Genomic DNA, 16,247 nt, shown 5'->3' with positions numbered 1-16,247 from the left:
GACGCCAGCATCTTGGGTGCAGGGGATGTCACAGCTTGGATGGCCCCAGAGTCCTCCAGCTGGGCATGGCGTCCCCAACACACAGGCCAGGTGGCGGGGACATTGAAGCAGCCCCCGGGAGCCCCCCGGCTCTGTGCTCTGGGGTTGAGTGTCTTCAGTCTTGTTTAGAGCCCTCAGGTACCCCGACTTAGTTGGACCGGGTGGATGTAGCCAACTCATGGCTCCGGGCTGGCAGCAAAGACGCTGCAGGATCCAGCTCCCTTCTGGCAAACAGCCCAGGGCTCTTTCTGCATCCTCACTTCTCTCCTAGTGTCCAGAGACCCCGAGGGCCGGGGGCAGGGCAGGGGCAGGTGATCCGGGCTGCAGCCCTGGCCTCAAGCCCCTCCTCCCCCTCTTGGTCACAGAGCACAGACAGGTGGCTGAGTGGGACTGCCTGTAGGGTAGGATCCCACATATTCCCGGTGCTGTCCAGTAGGAAAGAGAAGTGAACTGAATGTCACAAAGTCAACAAGCGTGGGCAGTTCCAGGGGTGGGCAGTTCCAGGGGTGGGCAGTCCCAGGCGTGGGCAGTTCCAGGCGTGGGCAGTCCCAGGCGTGGGCAGTCCCAGGCGTGGGCAGTCCCAGGTGTGGGCAGTTCCAGGCGTGGGCAGTCCCAGGTGTGGGCAGTCCCAGGTGTGGGCAGTCCCAGGCGTGGGCAGTTCCAGTCGTGGGCAGGCCCAGGTGTGGGCAGTTCCAGGTGTGGGCAGGCCCAGGCATGAGTAGTCCCAGGCGTGGGCAGTTCCAGGTGTGGGCAGTTCCAGTCGTGGGCAGGCCCAGGTGTGGGCAGTTCCAGGTGTGGGCAGTTCCAGGCTCGGTGCATCACAGTGTTGCCATTTGTACGCGTCCCCTCACAGGTCGGCAGGGACTCCCATGCCTCCTGAGACCCCCCAGGCACAGGTGGCCCCAGGCCGGATGGTGCAGGCCCTGCCCATCTGCCATTCCTGACCCCAGGGAGGAGCCCGTACAGGCCCTGCCTGTGTCTCCTGGCCTTGCTTGGAGGAGGCTCTGAAGACGATGATTATGTGAGCATTCTAGGGGGACCCGTTGGACTCCACACCCACCTGTGGATGGTAGTCCCTGTGTGCAGGTGGAAGAGTTCAGGACTGGACAGGTGCACAGCTTGCCTGTGGTCATGTGTTCCGCCAGGGGTGACTCCAGCATAGGAGCCCAAATGCCTCTGACCCGGAGGCTTGGCTTAGCCGTGAAGCCTGCTGCCAGTCCCAGTCTCTCACTCACCCCAGGGCCTGTGCACATGAGGTCCCACTGTGTGCAGCGCCCAGCATCTCCCTGCCTGGGCTAACTCCTTCAGGCCGTGAATTGACTGACGCTGCCTCCGGGAAGCCTTCCCTGCACACATCCTTCTCACTATGGGTGTGGTACGTTGGGTCTCCCTGGTCCTCAGTGCCGTCGCTCCGGGCCATGGTTGCCTGTTTGCCTGTCCGGTCCTCCCTTGAGCTAAGCCCTGTGTCTGGCCCATCACAGGCCCCATTGCACAGAGCCTCGCACCTAACAGGGGCACGGGCGTATGCGTCACTGGGCATCAGCACGTCCCAGAGCGTGCAGAACTGACCGCCACTTGGCTGTGTTTGGCTGATAGGTGTGTCAGTCGCTGCTGGCAGCCATCTCTTGGCTTCCTGGCTGCCAGACATCTCGCTCTGTTTGGGTAACCACCCCTTAGGGAAGACGACCCCATTGTTCGCTGAGCTGGCCACAGGAAACCTGTCGTGAGCGATTGGTCGAGTAGTAGGCGTGAGACATCAGGGAGGCTGGTAGGGCGAGAACCTGGGTGCGTCCACACAGTGCCCCCTGATCTCAGGAGGGAGACGCAGAGGGACGGGTGGTTTCTCGAAAGAATGTTGTTACATCTGGCTGTGACCTCTGGGCTCTCGCAGCCATTTTGTGTCCAGGAGGTGATCGGTTTGAGGACACAGCTGACAGATAAGGAAGACAAGCAGGGCCCAACGTGGAAAGAGCTGGAACCCTTCATGTTGACCTTGAGATGCTCAAGGGACCAGCCCTGGAGCTGCCCCAACTCTGGCTTCTCGCTCGAGGGAGGATGCATTTCCTTATCCCATGCGCTGGGTGACTTGGGGATTCTTCGGCCAACTGAGGCTCTGGGCCCAGCCTCGGGGGCCTGGGGCTTCCTTGGTGCGTAGCTCGGCAACTGCTTCTCTGCCCAGCCTTACTGACGGCCTCGTCCTAGCATCTCCGGGGCCTCGTCTCCTCTCCTGGCGGCTGGGAACTCACGGTGTGTGGTGGGCACTGGGGCAGCGGCTGGCAGTGCATGGGAAGGTGAGAGCCTGGGCGCCAACGTCAGCCCTTCCGACCTGGGCAGGAAAAGGCTTTTCCCTTCAGTTCCACTCTTGACTGACAGGGGAGTAGGCTACTCTACTGGTCTGGGACTCAGCTTTCTCATCTGTACAGTGGAAAGGCTGGCCTAGGTCCCGCCCACCAGAAACTCTGTGCACACGTGCAGGGCTGTGAAAGGCAGGCACTAGCCAGGCACAGCCCCCTCTGTGGCGGGGTCGGCAACTGGCTGGAGGCCATGTGTGTGGGGGCGTGGGAGCACCCCTGCCCTCTGAGTGCTGCCCACGGCCTCGAGGACTGCATCTGTGGACCCTGGTGGACAGAGGCAGTCAGAGGTCATGTCCACCTTCCGGCTCAGATGCAGGCAGCAGGCCGACTTTCTCAGGAGTTCTCAGTCCAGAAGGTGAGGCTGAGCGCAGTTGTCCCCTGCAGAGGCAGTGACAGGGCCAGCCCTGATGGCAGACGGGAGGGAGGTTTGGTCGGGCCTGGGCTCTGCAGTGTAAGTAGGAGTTCGCCGGGCGGTCTGCTGGAGGAAGCCCTCATGCAGCGAGTATGAACGGCACTGGGGGTTATGGGAGGGGGAGTCTGTGTGCAGCTGGAACAGTGCAGGGAGGGGAGGGGCCCAGAGGAAGAACGCCCTGGGAAATGGGGGAGAGTGCCGGTTGCAGCAGGAGGACCTGAGGTCAGACACGGGGCTCTGAGACACAGGCCGTGGGCTCAGACGTGGTTGGAAGGGGACTGCCCGGTCCTTAGGGTGTCGCCGTGGCTGTCCCTGCATCCTGAAGCCGTGTCCTGCACCTGCTGCTTGGGAGAAGTGCACGCGCGGGGGCAAAGGGAGGCTGAGACTTTGTTCTGCCTGTGGTCCCACCCAGCTCCTCAAGCTGGACCTGTCCCCACCCCAAGGCTGCTGTGAACATCCAGGGAAGATAAAGGAGGCTGTTGGCCGGTGCCGCGGCTCACTAGGCTAATCTTCCGCCTTGCGGCGCCGGCACACCGGGTTCTAGTCCCGGTCGGGGCGCCGGATTCTGTCCTGGTTGCCCCTCTTCCAGGCCAGCTCTCTGCTGTGGCCAGGGAGTGAAGTGGAGGATGGCCCAAGTGCTTGGGCCCTGTACCCCATGGGAGACCAGGGGAAGCACCTGGCTCCTGGCTTCAGATCAGCGCGGTGCGCCGGCCTTGGCGGCCATTGGAGGGTGAACCAACGGCAAAGGAAGACCTTTCTCTCTGTCTCTCTCTCTCACTGTCCACTCTGCCTGTCAAAAAATTTTAAAAAAAAGGAGGCTGTTTACCACTTGGTTAGAATTGGCTCTGCCTGCACCATCCTCCGTCGAGGCTCGGCAACCCTGGGCAGGCACAGGGCTCACAGAGCGGGATGCCCTGGCCGCACCACCACCACCACCACGCGGTCCCCTGCTCACCTGCCACGAAGGAAGTTCCAGGGGCTCCACGTCCTCGCCAGCACTTGGTGCTGCTAGTGTTCTGGCTTTTGGTCATTCTGATGGGTGTACCATAGTGTACCATAGTATCTCCTTGTCATTGTCATTTGTGTTTCTCTGCTGATGTGGGATGCAGAACTTTTTTTTCATGTATATATTAGCCATCTGTGTATCTTCTTTTTAAATTATTTATTTATTCAAGTGATAGAGTTACAGAGAGATAGGGAAAGACAGAGACTGAGAGAGATCTTCCATCTGCTGGCTCACCCTGAAGATGGCCACAACAACTTGGGCTGGGCCATTCTAAAGCCAGGAGCTTGGAACTCCCTCCAGGTCTCCCATGAGGGTGCAGGAGCCCAAGCACTTGGGCCATCTTCTGCTGCTTTCCCAGGTGTGTTAGCAGGGAGCTGGATCAGAAGCAGAGCAACCGGGGCTGGAACCAGTGCTCATATGGGGACGTCGGCGTCGCAGGTGGCAGCTTAATGCGCTGTGTCACAGCGCCGGCCCCCGTGTGTCTTCTCTGACGAGGCACATGTTAAGGTCTTCAGCCCAGCTTTTTATCCTGCTGGGTGTTTTCGAGAGGTCTTTGTGGTTTTGTTTGTTTGTTTGTTTGTTTGACAGGCAGAGTGGACAGTGAGAGAGAGAGAGAAAGGTCTTCCTTTTGCTGTTGGTTCACCCTCCAATGGCTGCTACGGCCTGCATCACGCTGATCCAAAGCCAGGAGCCAGGTGCTTCTCCTGGTCTCCCATGGGGTGCAGGGCCCAAGCACTTGGGCCAGTCCTCCACTGCCTTCCTGGGCCACAGCAGAGAGCTGGCCTGGAAGAGGGGCAACCGGGACAGAATCCGGCGCCCCGACCGGGACTAGAACCCGGTGTTCTGGCGCCGCAAGGCAGAGGATTAGCCTAGTGAGCCGCGGCGCCGGCCTCTTTGTGGGTTTTGACGCAGTCCTGGTTCAGACACGTCTCTGGTCAGTCTTCTCGCTCTCCCCACAGGGACTCTCACTGAGCGGAAGCTGTTGGCTTTAACGGAGTTCCGCCTGCAGGTCGCTTCTCCTGCGGGTCGCGCCCTCGGGTTGTGTCTGAAGAAGTCGTCACCAAACTGAAGGCCGCCCAGGTCTTCTCCTGTGTTTCGTACTCCGCAGGACTTTGCAGCTTGGTGCTTTATTCGCGGGCGTGTGATCTGTTTTTTGAGTTGACGCGTGTGGAGGGCGTGAGAGCTTGTATGGCTCAGTGTCTCTCGTGTGGATGCGCATGTGCTAGGGATCCAGCAGCACTGGCTGGAGAGCACCTTTTCTCCAGGGTGCGGACTGGGCCCCTTCGTCAGAGCTCACGTCACTGCGTCAGGCTGGCCCTGGCTCTGGGCTCTCTTCTGCTCCGATGCTCGCTCTTTCTTAAGGAAGATTTACTTATTTGGTTGAAAGGCAAAGTTAAGAGAGAGAGGGAGAGACAGAGACACAGAGACAGAGACACAGAGGTCTTCCATCTGCTGCTTCATTCCCCAGATGGCCACTCCCTCTGGGGCTGGACCTGGCAGAAGCCACGAACTTAGAACTCCATCCGGGTCTCCCATGTGTGTGGCAGGGGCCCAGGTACTTGAGCCATCTGCTGCTTTCCCAGGTGTGTTAGCAGGAGCTGGATCAGAAGTGGAGCAGCCAGGGCTCCAACAGGCACCCTTACGGGACTCTGGCATCATAGGTGGCACCAGCCCCCTCAGTGGCAGTTCTGTCTGCTCGTCACCTGGCCCCACCCCACCTTGACTATCATGGCTTACAGTGGCTCTTGGAGTGAGGTGGCGTCAGGCCCCTGGCTGTGTTTCTCAGTGGCTATTCTGGGTCTCTTCACCATGCCCTCTACACTTGACAACCACCTTGCTCATGTCCGTGGGATAACTCGCTGGGACTTGGATCCAGATTGCATTCGATCTAAAGATCAAATTGGGAGGCACTGCCTTCTTGACAGTACTCAGTCTTCCAGTCTGTGACCCTGGAATTGCCCTGGTTGGACCCACGTTGTCCTTTGAGCCGACTGCACTGTGGCTTCTGGCCTTCCTTCAGGAGGAATGAGGTCACGCAAAGGTCATCCGCTGAGCACCTACTGTGTGCCCCCGACCCTTCAGTCATTTCACAGCACGCTGATGGCGAGGCTACGAGCACAGTGCCCTCATCGGTGTGTTCAAGAAACAGGAATTAAGGCCCTACTGTGGGATAAGCCCAAGCCAGGAGCTGGAGGTACAACAGAGACCACAGTAGAATTGGACCCCACACTCAGGCAGTTCGTTGTCTAGTTAGGAAAGAGCAGTGGTAACTAAATAATTCCGCAGGTCAACTGTGTTGCCGGAGCTTTGTCTCAGCCTGGAAGGCTTCCTGGAGGCAGAGCTATGCAAGCTCAGCTTGGAAGAATGAGTAGCAGAGGGAACCACGCTTGCGAAGCCCTTGAGACAGGAAGCCTCAGAGGCGTGCGCTGCCCGAGTGCGAGGGCAGGAACCTGAGGCTCCGTGCAGATCGCTGACGGGGGAAGCAGGGATCAGCCGTGCACAGCCTCGTGGGCCCGAGTCCAGACGCAGAGGCGGAGCGTGGAGGAGAACAAGCCAGGGCTGGCTGGCGCTGTCACGCGTGATCTCATCAGGTTCCCTGTGCCCCACGGCGGTCCGTGTTGTCATTGTCCCCGTTAGACGCTGGGGGATACTGAGGCCCAGCTGGGCTTCCCCCCTTTGCATGGTTCCAGGACGCGGGGGCCTGGGGCTCCGCTTCGGTCCGTGCTGTGCAGCACCTCCATCCTCCTCGCTAGGAGACATCCTCCAGGGAGGACCCGCCAGGCCTCCTTCGGGCTGGTGGTCTGGGCTCGGGCCTGTCTCTGTGGCTTGCTCGCTTGGAATCAGAGAGAGAAGCTGGGGCCTGGTAATTGTGTGTCGTGATGCTGAATTAAGATGCAAATTTGTGCAGTTAATGAAGAAGGCAATTTGGAGGCGGAGGGCTCTCAGCAGCGCCTCTCTTCTCGGAAGTAGATTGAGGGGATGGGAAATGTACGCGCCGCCACCCGCCAGGCTGCAGCTGGCCCGTCTCCAGGGGGAGGCTCTTCCTGCTGCAGGGCTACAAGCCAGCCCGGCTCGAACACACTGTGCAGAGGCTGCTGGGTCACGTGGCCTTGGTGTGGGCATCGCCAGAGCGGGGTCCCTGGGCCCCCACCTGCAGGCTCTGCCCTGCCCTGGTGCCTGTGTGTAGGGCCTACAGTGGTTCTCTGGAACCAGAGCTGCGTGTCCTCAGGGGAGTTTCTTTTTTTTTTTTTTTTTTTTTTTTTTTGACAGGCAGAGTGGACAGTGAGAGAGACAGAGAGAAAGGTCTTCCTTTTGCCGTTGGTTCACCCTCCAATGGCCACCGCGGCTGGCGCGCTGCGGCCAGCGCACCGCGCTGATCCGAAGGCAGGAGCCAGGTGTTTCTCCTGGTCTCCCATGGGGTGCAGGGCCCAAGCACCTGGGCCATCCTCCACTGCACTCCCAGGCCACAGCAGAGAGCTGGCCTGGAAGAGGGGCAACCGGGACAGAATCCGGTGCCCCAACCGGGACTAGAACCCGGTGTGCCGGCGCCGCAAGGCGGAGGATTAGCTTTTTGAGCCGCAGCGCTGGCAGGGGAGTTAGTTAACCTCTTTGTGCCTCAGTTCACATCAGCTCTGCCAGTCGTCCAAGCCTGAAGTGCATGGATTTCCTTTGGCTGCTGCTGCCTGGATGGGACCCTCCCTGAGTGCTGGATGCCACGACCCCTGTGATCCATCCAGCCTTGACGCCAAGGTCCATCCATTAGCTGGCTGCGGGCGTGGATTGCCACCCACTGGTTGGCTGTTTTTACGTCTTTGGGCACCAAGGTCGGCCAGCAGACCTGGGCTTCCTCTCACTCCTGACCCAGCTTCCTCTACCTCACAGCCAGGCTTGTTTTGAAGTAGATGGCGTCACTGACAGTATGGTTCGTTACAGCGGATCTCTGTGCCGTGTGCCTTACCTGTAGTTACTTCCCCTCGTCCTCGGATTCCCCGAGGCAGAGACGAAGGCTCGGAGAGCTCCAGGGATCGCCGGGGATCACGCAGCTGCTACGTGTGGAGCTGGAACTCAACCCGCTGCACAGTCCACCAGTGCCTGCCAAGTGCTGGGTCCTGTGCCCAACACGAGGGGACAAGCAGACGCACACCGACTTGTGGGAAAGGAGAGAATGACACAGCAGGGGTGGGGGGATGCGGTAAAGGAACTGGGGGACAGGAGGGTGTGGGGCACCGAGGGGGCTTTGTCTCCCCAGGGAAGGTTCGAGAAAGCGACCACACAGCAGGCCCCCTGCAAGGAGCAGCAGTGAGAAAGAGACAGGGTCAGGATCATGCTGAGCCCATCGGGAGAGGCCAAGGCAGAACCTACTAGAAGTTTGGCGTGGTGGGTTCTAGAAACTGGTGGACCTGGATTGGAGTCCATGTTCCTGCACTGACTTGCTGCGTTGACCTTGGACAAGACCCTTGGCCTCCCCAAGCAGTGGGCGCTATGGTGCTGCAGTGGGGGAGGGGCTGTCCCAAGATCCCTCTCCTAAGGAGATTGTGAGACGATGCTCAGGAGCAAGCTGGACCCTGGCAGGGGCGTGGTCAGCCGCACACGCTGGGCGTCTGTTAGCCTGTGCTTTACCACTCAGCAGTCGGTCTTCCTGCACCGGGCGGGGAGGAGTTAGGACCGTGCCTGCCGGTACGCGCCCCTTCACAGTCCTGCCGTCCGTCTCCTGTCTGCTCTGTCTTTCCCTCGGTGCTGTGAGTGGGGTGCAAGTGGACTCGCTTTGTGCGTGTGTGCACACTTACTTTCTGCCAACACCAGACTAGTAAATCAGACATCCGAGAAAAGAATGGCTTGAAATCTTCCTCCCGAGGTTTGGGAATCCGCCAGTGAAATGTCATCCACAGCCATACACGTATGCACAGGGGTTGTCACTGGCGGAATGATCAGGTCTCCCATGGTCCTCCGCTGTGGACCGCCAGGGCTCAGCCAGTCCCACGCTGACGGCTGCTTATGTTGTTTTCAGCATTCGGTAATACAGCTCTACACCAAACACCTTTTTTTTAAAGGTTTATTTATTTACTTGGAAGGCAGAAAGACAGAGGGACCAAGATCTGCTTCCTGCTGCTTCACTTCCCAAAGGCCTGCCCAGGAACTCAGGCCGTCTCCCGCTGCCTTCCCAGGTGCGTGAGCAGGGAGCCGGATGGGAAGTGGAGCAGCAGCTGGGATGTGAACTGGCAGTCCAGGATGGGACGCCAGTGTTGCCAGCGGCAGTTTAGCCTGCCATGCCACACACCGGCCCTGAACGTCTCCTTGTCAGCTGTGAGCTGAGGAGGTTCTCACCAGTGGGATTGCTGACGTCGTAAAGGTTTCAGGTTGAAGGCATCCAGCTGCCCTCCTGCAGCCTGCAGTCAGTGCATCGCCCGGGGTGAGAGGTCGGCCTCCCTCCCCTCCACCCGCCTCCTTAAAAAAAAACCAACCAGGAGAGGCTTCCGTACAGAAAGATCTGGAAATCACTGCTTTTCACTGTGTAGATTCTTGACTCTGTTCTTCGTGGGTCTGGGCTGACGCTGCGGCTGCCTCTAGTTGGCAGGAGGGGATTTGGTGGCCCAGTTGCTCGCCGACTCCCAGGTCGCTCCTGTCCCAGCTCCACAGGCCCTGGCCCTGAAGCCCCGCGCCCCGAGCAGCAGGTGCTGACGTCACTCTCTTGGCTCTGGAGGTTGGGAGGCCCAGGTCGGGTGCCCGCAGTGACAGGTTCTGGAGAGAACTCTGGCCTGCAGATGGCTGCCCTGAGCCTCACACGGCAGGGAGAGAGCAGCTCTGGGGTCCTCTGCGAGGGCCCTCCCCTCACGGCCTCATCTAAGCCTAAGTGCCTCCCAGTGGCGCCAGCTCCTGACCCCGTCGCGCTGTGATGGGGCTGTGGTGAGCGCGTTTGGAGGGGCCGTGACTTTGAGTGGGAACCTCACTGGAAGGATGAGGCTGAGAGCCGCCGGGCTGCTCACCCTCTGGGTGCGAGTCCTGTCCGTCAGCCCCATCATGTGCAGAGTGCCCACTGTGTGCCGGGTTCTGTGCCGGAGAAGCGTCTCCCACGTAGGGTCTCACCGCGAAGTTGGGACAGCTCCGTGGGGTCACAGCGGTCCGCCTGCACTGCAGAGGAGGAAACATAGGCTGGGCTGGTGGAGGACAGAACCCAGGTGCAGAGGCTGCCTCTGATGTCACTAAGATGGAACCCGGACTTCTGGGGGGCGGGGCCTTCCCTTGCTTGCCTCTGGGTCTGTGCTGGTGTCAACACAAGGTGGATGACATCAGACCTGATTGTTGCTGGCTGGAGTGAAGACCTTTGTATTAGATGATGTGTGTTTGAGTCGGCGCCACGGCTCACTAGGCTAATCCTCCGCCTGCGGCACCGGCACCCCAGGTGCTAGTCCTGATTGGGGTGCCAGTTCTGTCCTGGTTGCCCCTCTTCCAGTCCAGCTCTCTGCTGTGGCCTGAGAGTGCAGTGGAGGATGACCCAGGTGCTTGGGCCCTGCACCCCCATGGGAAACCAGGAGGAGGCATCTGGCTCCTGGCTTCGGATTGGTTCAGCGCCGGCCGCGGCGGCCATTTCAGGGGTGAACCACCGGAAGGAAGAGCTTTCTCTCTCTGTCTCTCTCTCACTGTCTAACTCTGCCTGTCAGAAAAAAAAAAAGGATGATGTGTGTTTGAATCCTGCCTCTGCCACTTCCTGGCTGTGTGACGTCTGTCTCTTAAACAGAGTTAACAATCCCTACCTTGCAAAACCACTTTGAGTATAAAAAGAGATTGTGTATGCACCCTGTATACAGTAAGCATTATGTAAAAGCAGATGCTGTTTTTTTTTCAAACGTATCCAGTGAGTGGAACACCATGGTGATGTTAGAGAGGGACTCTCAGAACATAACGTCATTCATTCATTCATTCATTCAGCAAGAATCAGCTGAGTGTCTGTTACGTGCCAAGCATGAAAGCAGAGTGGTGAACTGGCCCCCAGACACTGACCTGCAGGGGTGAGAAGGCGGCAGGCAGATGGACCTGTGGTTCTGGCAGTGCCGGGTGCTGTGGAGAGCCCAGCAGAGGGTCTCGGGGAGGACGGGGGTTCAGAAGGGGAGGGCCCACTGGCTGCGCCTCAGCGGAGACCGGAGCTAAGTAGGGCACGCTGCAGGGACATTTCTAATGAGCAGTTTCAGTGCCCGAAGCAAGCCAGTAACAGGGCCCTGCAGGCAGCACTGTGACTCCAAGGAGGACAAGGCAGGCCACCTGGTGTTGCCGCAGGCGTGAACTATCCGCACGAGCCTCCACTCTCCCGTGTCACAGCGGGCTTCACCCTCCCCTGTGCCACTGGGGCTTTCCATGAGGTCTGACCCCTGTCTGGTCAGAGACGTATACAAGGCAACTCCGCCTCCCAGTGCCCGCAGCTTCCTGGCCAGCCCAGGGCAGCTGGAGCCAGCTGAGTGAGGAGGACGGGGTGCGTGGTGCAGAGGACTGAGAGGGTCTGGGCCACCTGTGGTTTGGGGTGGCATTTCTCAGATGACCCGAATCAGATGTGGCATCTGGTCCTGGAGTCCACATCGTGACAAGCTCCTGGACAGGCACTCACACACTCTCAAGTCTGAGAGCAGCTGGGGGAGGGGGCGGTCGGTCTGGAGCGTTCGCGGTCAGGGCTGTCCTGGGATCGCAGGTGCCTGCCGTCTGCCCGCCCAGATGGCGCTCCCTCGGCAGGTCAGCCTGAGCTGCCGTGTCCCCGATTTCCTGTGTGTGCCTCCAAGGGGAGTGGAGCCGGGACAATGGCGGGGATTTCAGAGCTGGTGCGTGTCCCGCTGTGAGGCTCGTGGTGCAAGGGGAGGAGGCAGGGCTCTGAGTGAGCTCATCGCAGAGGCACCTTGGGTGGATTCGTTCCTGGCCTGGACACAGTTTTCATCTCTCCCTGGTCAGTCACTGCAGATGCTGCGGTTCCTGAGCTGCCTCCAGCGAGCCAGGGACACCGCGCAGAGCCCGGCCCAGGGATGATCATGTCTCCCTTTGGTACTCAGCTACCCTCGTTAGCTCAGCTCTTGCCCTCTCTCGGGCTGTGTCACAGGCCTGGCCGTGGCCTGCTGGCCTGGAGCAGAAGCAGCCCCAAGGGCCTTTCTGCACTCGCTCGTGCACCCCAACCTGTATGGAGCTCGGCAGCCAAGAGCACAAGTTCCCGGAAGGGTCCTCCAGGGACGCCTCATCTCCTTCAAAGTCAAACCAAAGTCACTGCCACATCCATGTGACCTCACCCCTCTCTCCACTCTGTCAGCTGCTGCGCTGCTGGACTCCTTGCCACTTCTCTAACACGGCAGGGACATGCCCACCCCTGGGCCTTTGCACTGGTGGCTCCCTCCCCCTGTGGATCTCTGCGTGCCCATTCTTCTCCCCGAAATCTGTGCTCAAAGTTCTGTGTGTCACCCTGGCTCCCCCACTGCGGCCATCAGCAGCCGTCTTGTCTCTCATAGCATTTTCGCCCTTGATGTAGTGTTTATTTGACTCGGATTTCCCCGTGTCATTTGCCTCTTGCTGCTAGAATGACAGCTCCCTGTGAACGGGCATGGCAGTTTCGTGACTGCTGTTCTCCCAGTGTGGCTAGCACATTATTTGATTAATGAATTGGATGGATGACTGCCTGGCTCTGTCCCTTACGGTGTGACTCTGAGTGCCTTAGCATCCCTGAGCCTCAGGTTCTGCATCTGTTGAATGGACGTGATTATAGATGTTTGCAGGTTAAGCTGGACAAGTCTGTTCATGCAGCTATAACACAAAGTGCCACTGGATGACCGACAGCAGTCCATAGGTGGCAGAGTCCGAGATCAAGGTACGGGCAGGCTCCGTGCCTGCCGAGGGCCCGTTCCTCATAGGTGGTGCTGTCTAGGTATCCTTGGGTGGCAGAGGGACAGAAGGGCCCAGTGGCTGTTGGAAGCCTCTTCTCTAAAGCACTAATCCCCTCCACAGCACCGTCACCTCTGGAGGTCCCTGGATTTCAAGTGCTGAGTCCCAGCAGCCTGTACATCCTTGGCGTGGTGGCCCGCGTGCTCCAAGTTCACACAGGGCGGCTGCCCTTGTGTTGTTGGCACACAGGCCAGTGAAGCATGAGGACTTGGACAAGAGTGTCCCGGTGAGGGACGGGAGCGCTTCCACCAGGTGGCTGCAGTAGGGGGGTGGGGGTGGGGGTTCTCAACAGGGGCCTCTGCAAGAGCAGGAGCTCAGAGGGGTGGGGGTGGGGCGCGTGAATCGGTGGAGAGGAAGACAACCGCAGGAGCAAGGAGCCAGAGGGGCCAGCTCAGGGACTGGGTAGGTGTGCTTCCTGCAAGTTGGGGCCTTGAAGAAGTGAGTAGGGAGAGAAGGAGAGCAAGAGCTGGAAACATTGCTTTCTTTTCTGGAAGGCAGGAGCCGGCCAGTGCTTTCAGACAAGCTGCAGCACAGTGCGGCAAAATGAAGTCGGTCCAAGCCGCCTCCCTGGACAGAGTGCTCGGCAGCTGGCACAGCGGTCACCCGGGCCTCACTTTGCTGGCTTCTCACAGCCCTTCTTGGGGTAGACAGGGTTTATGGGGTATTGTGGTCTGATACCAAGGTCAACTGCAAATGACCCCATGTGAGGCATCATAGCCAGAGAAAGCCAGGTGCCCGTGGTGTGACTTCTGGGCACCAAGGCTTCCTACAGTCACAGCACAGGTGGGAAGGGACATGTAGGAGCAAGAAAAGCTGAGTTTGGGAGGCAGGAGGCTACAAATTTGTCATTCATTTGTTTGTCTCCTTCAGTGAACTGAACCTTTACTGTGTAGCATATTCAGGCCAGGGGCTTGGACTGCGACTTGGGCCGCTTGGTTTATGCTTCATTTTCTACCTGATTTAAAAAAAAAAGTTCTGTAACTTAAGGGAGCTGGGTCAGAAGTACAGATTTCGTGCCACGTGTCGGCTGGAGGTGGTTTGACGTCCAGAGGAGGGATCTGCACTTAGAGGGAGGGTTTGGTGGGAAAGAGGCTGTAATGGGTTCATGCCCTGGGTTCAAAAAGGTTTTTTTTATTTGAAAGGCACAAAGAGAGGGAGAGAGACAGAGTTCTTCCATCTGCTGATTCGCTTTCCTAATGGCCGCAGCACCTAGGACTAGGCTAGGCCAAAGCCAGGAGCCGGAAACTCCATCCAGATCTCACCTGTGGGTGGAGGGGCACAAGCGCTTGGGCCATCTTCACTGCTTTCCGAGGCACATCAGCAGGGAGCTGGATTGGAAGTGGAGCAGATGAAACTCAAACTGGCTCTCTTACGTGGGATGCCAAGCATCGTAAAAGATGGCTTAACCCACTTACCACAATCCTGGCCCCAAAATATGTTCTTGACTCTGCACAGTGGACGTGGTGATGTGGCTGATAACTTGATGCCCGTTTTTTTTTGTTTTTTTTTTTTTTTGTTTTGTTTTGTTTTGTTTTGTTTTGTTTTGACAGGCAGAGTGGACAGTGAGAGAGAGAGACAGACAGAAAGGTCTTCCTTTGCTGTTGGTTCACCCTCCAATGGCCGCCGCGGCCGGCGCGCTGCGGCCAGCGCACCGCGCTGACCCGATGGCAGGAGCCAGGAGCCAGGTGCTTTTCCTGGTCTCCCATGGGGTGCAGGGCCCAAGCACCTGGGCCATCCTCCACTGCACTCCCTTGCCACAGCAGAGGGCTGGCCTGGAAGAGGGGCAACCGGGACAGAATCCGGTGCCCCGACTGGGACTAGAACCCGGTGTGCCGGCGCCGCAAGGCGGAGGATTAGCCTAGTGAGCCGTGGCGCCGGCCTTGATGCCCGTTTTGAATGTCCCCTCCCGAAGTGATGTTGAAGCTTAATACTGCAGTTCTGATGCTGTTGGAGGTGGGGCCTTGGGGTGGTCATGGGAAGTAGGCAGGGTCCTGGCTGGGACAGGTGCATTTAGGAGAAGAGGGGCAGAGACCTGAGGTGCACCTGCTTGTTGTATCTCACCACATGCTGCCCTCTGCTGTGTTTGGGTGCAGAAAGAAGGCCCTCACCAGGTACCGAGCAGGTGTAGTGCCAGGCTCTTGGGCTTACCAGCTTCTCAGAGTAGAGCCGTGAGCTAAATAAACTTCTGGGTTTTTAAAAAACATTTATTTATAAGACATCCGCTGGTTCACCGCACAAGTGGCCACAATAACCAGGAACTCCGTCTGGATCTCTCATGTGGGTGGCAGGTACCCAAGTGCTTGGGCCATCTTCTGCTGCTTTCCCAGGCACATGAGCAGGGAAGGCTCCTAATGGAACAACAAGAACTCAAACCAGTGCTCATATGGGATGCAGGCATCCCAGGCAGCGGCTTAACCTGCTGTGCCACAACACTGGCCCCAGAACTTCTGTTTCTTATCAATTACCTAGTCTTGGGTATTTTGTTACAGTGAAGCAAAATGGACTCACTCACCTTGGAGATCTCTGAATGCTGAGCACAGACCCCTCTGTAGGCTCAGCCGAGGGAGCAGAGCTGAGGCTGAGCCTGCCCTGGACCCGGTGCCAGCACTCGGGACACACAGAGGACAGAGCCCCACCCCAAGTGCATGGCCAAACCCTGTTAAACCCAATGCCAAGTGCATGGCCAGCAAACCCTGGGGGATGTGACAGGCACCTCCCAGATCCTTCCATGGAGAAGCATCAGGAAACCAAAGGGACGGATGAGGAACCTGGGCAGTAACCACATATTTCAGTGGGCAAGACCGTGGTCTGTGGGGATGTGCATTGGGTATCATTGTTGTAGAAGCAGGAAGTGAGTCCCTGGAAGTCAGGATGGCAGCTTCCAGTGGGGACAGAGGTGAGGCAGACACACGGCAGGGACTTATGGGATAGTTGGCATGGTCCTCTTCTGAGCTGTTTGCCTTGCAGTAGCGTATGAGTTCCTGAGTAGTTTGTGTAGTTATCTCTTTTTATGGTTTGTTTCTTTCTTTCTTTCTTTCTTTTTTTTTTTTTTGTTTTGCATTACCTTTGGAAAAGGAAGGGAAGAGCATGGGATGCGGGTGGGGAAGGGCGGCCGAGGGCCTGGGTCACACCCACCTTCTGCTCTTCTTGGGTCCGTGACCTTCAGCACCCACTTTACCCCCTAAGCCTCAGTTTCCTCATGTGGAAAAGTAATCGTGACGGCAACCGCGTGCTGGCATTGCAGTGGGAATGTCGTGAGACCCTGCTCATGCGTTCCCAGGCACCGCCTGGCCAGAGCCCGGCCACTTGTAGTTGGTTGTTTGGCCCCGGGAAGAAGTGGGCTTGGGCCTCAGCAGCCCTAAGGGCCGCTCTCTGGTCTCGGTGCAGTCGCTGAGTCTGTGGTTGGATACAGCAGAAGGACTGTCAGAATCCCACCCCAGCAGGATGGATAATGTTGGCTTGGAGCCCCTGCTCACCGGGGCCAGGCAGGGTGCCTAGGCATGGGTCTGTGGGTGCTGGTGTTGGCACC

At 58.5% G+C, this 16,247-nt stretch overlaps 1 protein-coding gene across 5 annotated transcripts in view; it reads left to right on the top strand.

Moving 5' to 3' along the window:
- HRH1 (histamine receptor H1) overlaps positions 1–16,247 on the top strand; it is a 76,063-nt gene that overhangs the window by 37,810 nt on the left and 22,006 nt on the right. The gene's annotated exons all lie outside the window — the stretch shown is intronic.

The sequence above is a fragment of the Oryctolagus cuniculus genome, chromosome 10, assembly GCF_051225735.1.
Source record: "Oryctolagus cuniculus isolate XC-2025 breed Fujian yellow rabbit chromosome 10, ASM5122573v1, whole genome shotgun sequence".
Lineage (NCBI taxonomy): Eukaryota > Metazoa > Chordata > Mammalia > Lagomorpha > Leporidae > Oryctolagus > Oryctolagus cuniculus.
Note: the sequence above shows the minus strand (reverse complement) of the source record. Positions and strands in the feature narration are given on the sequence as shown.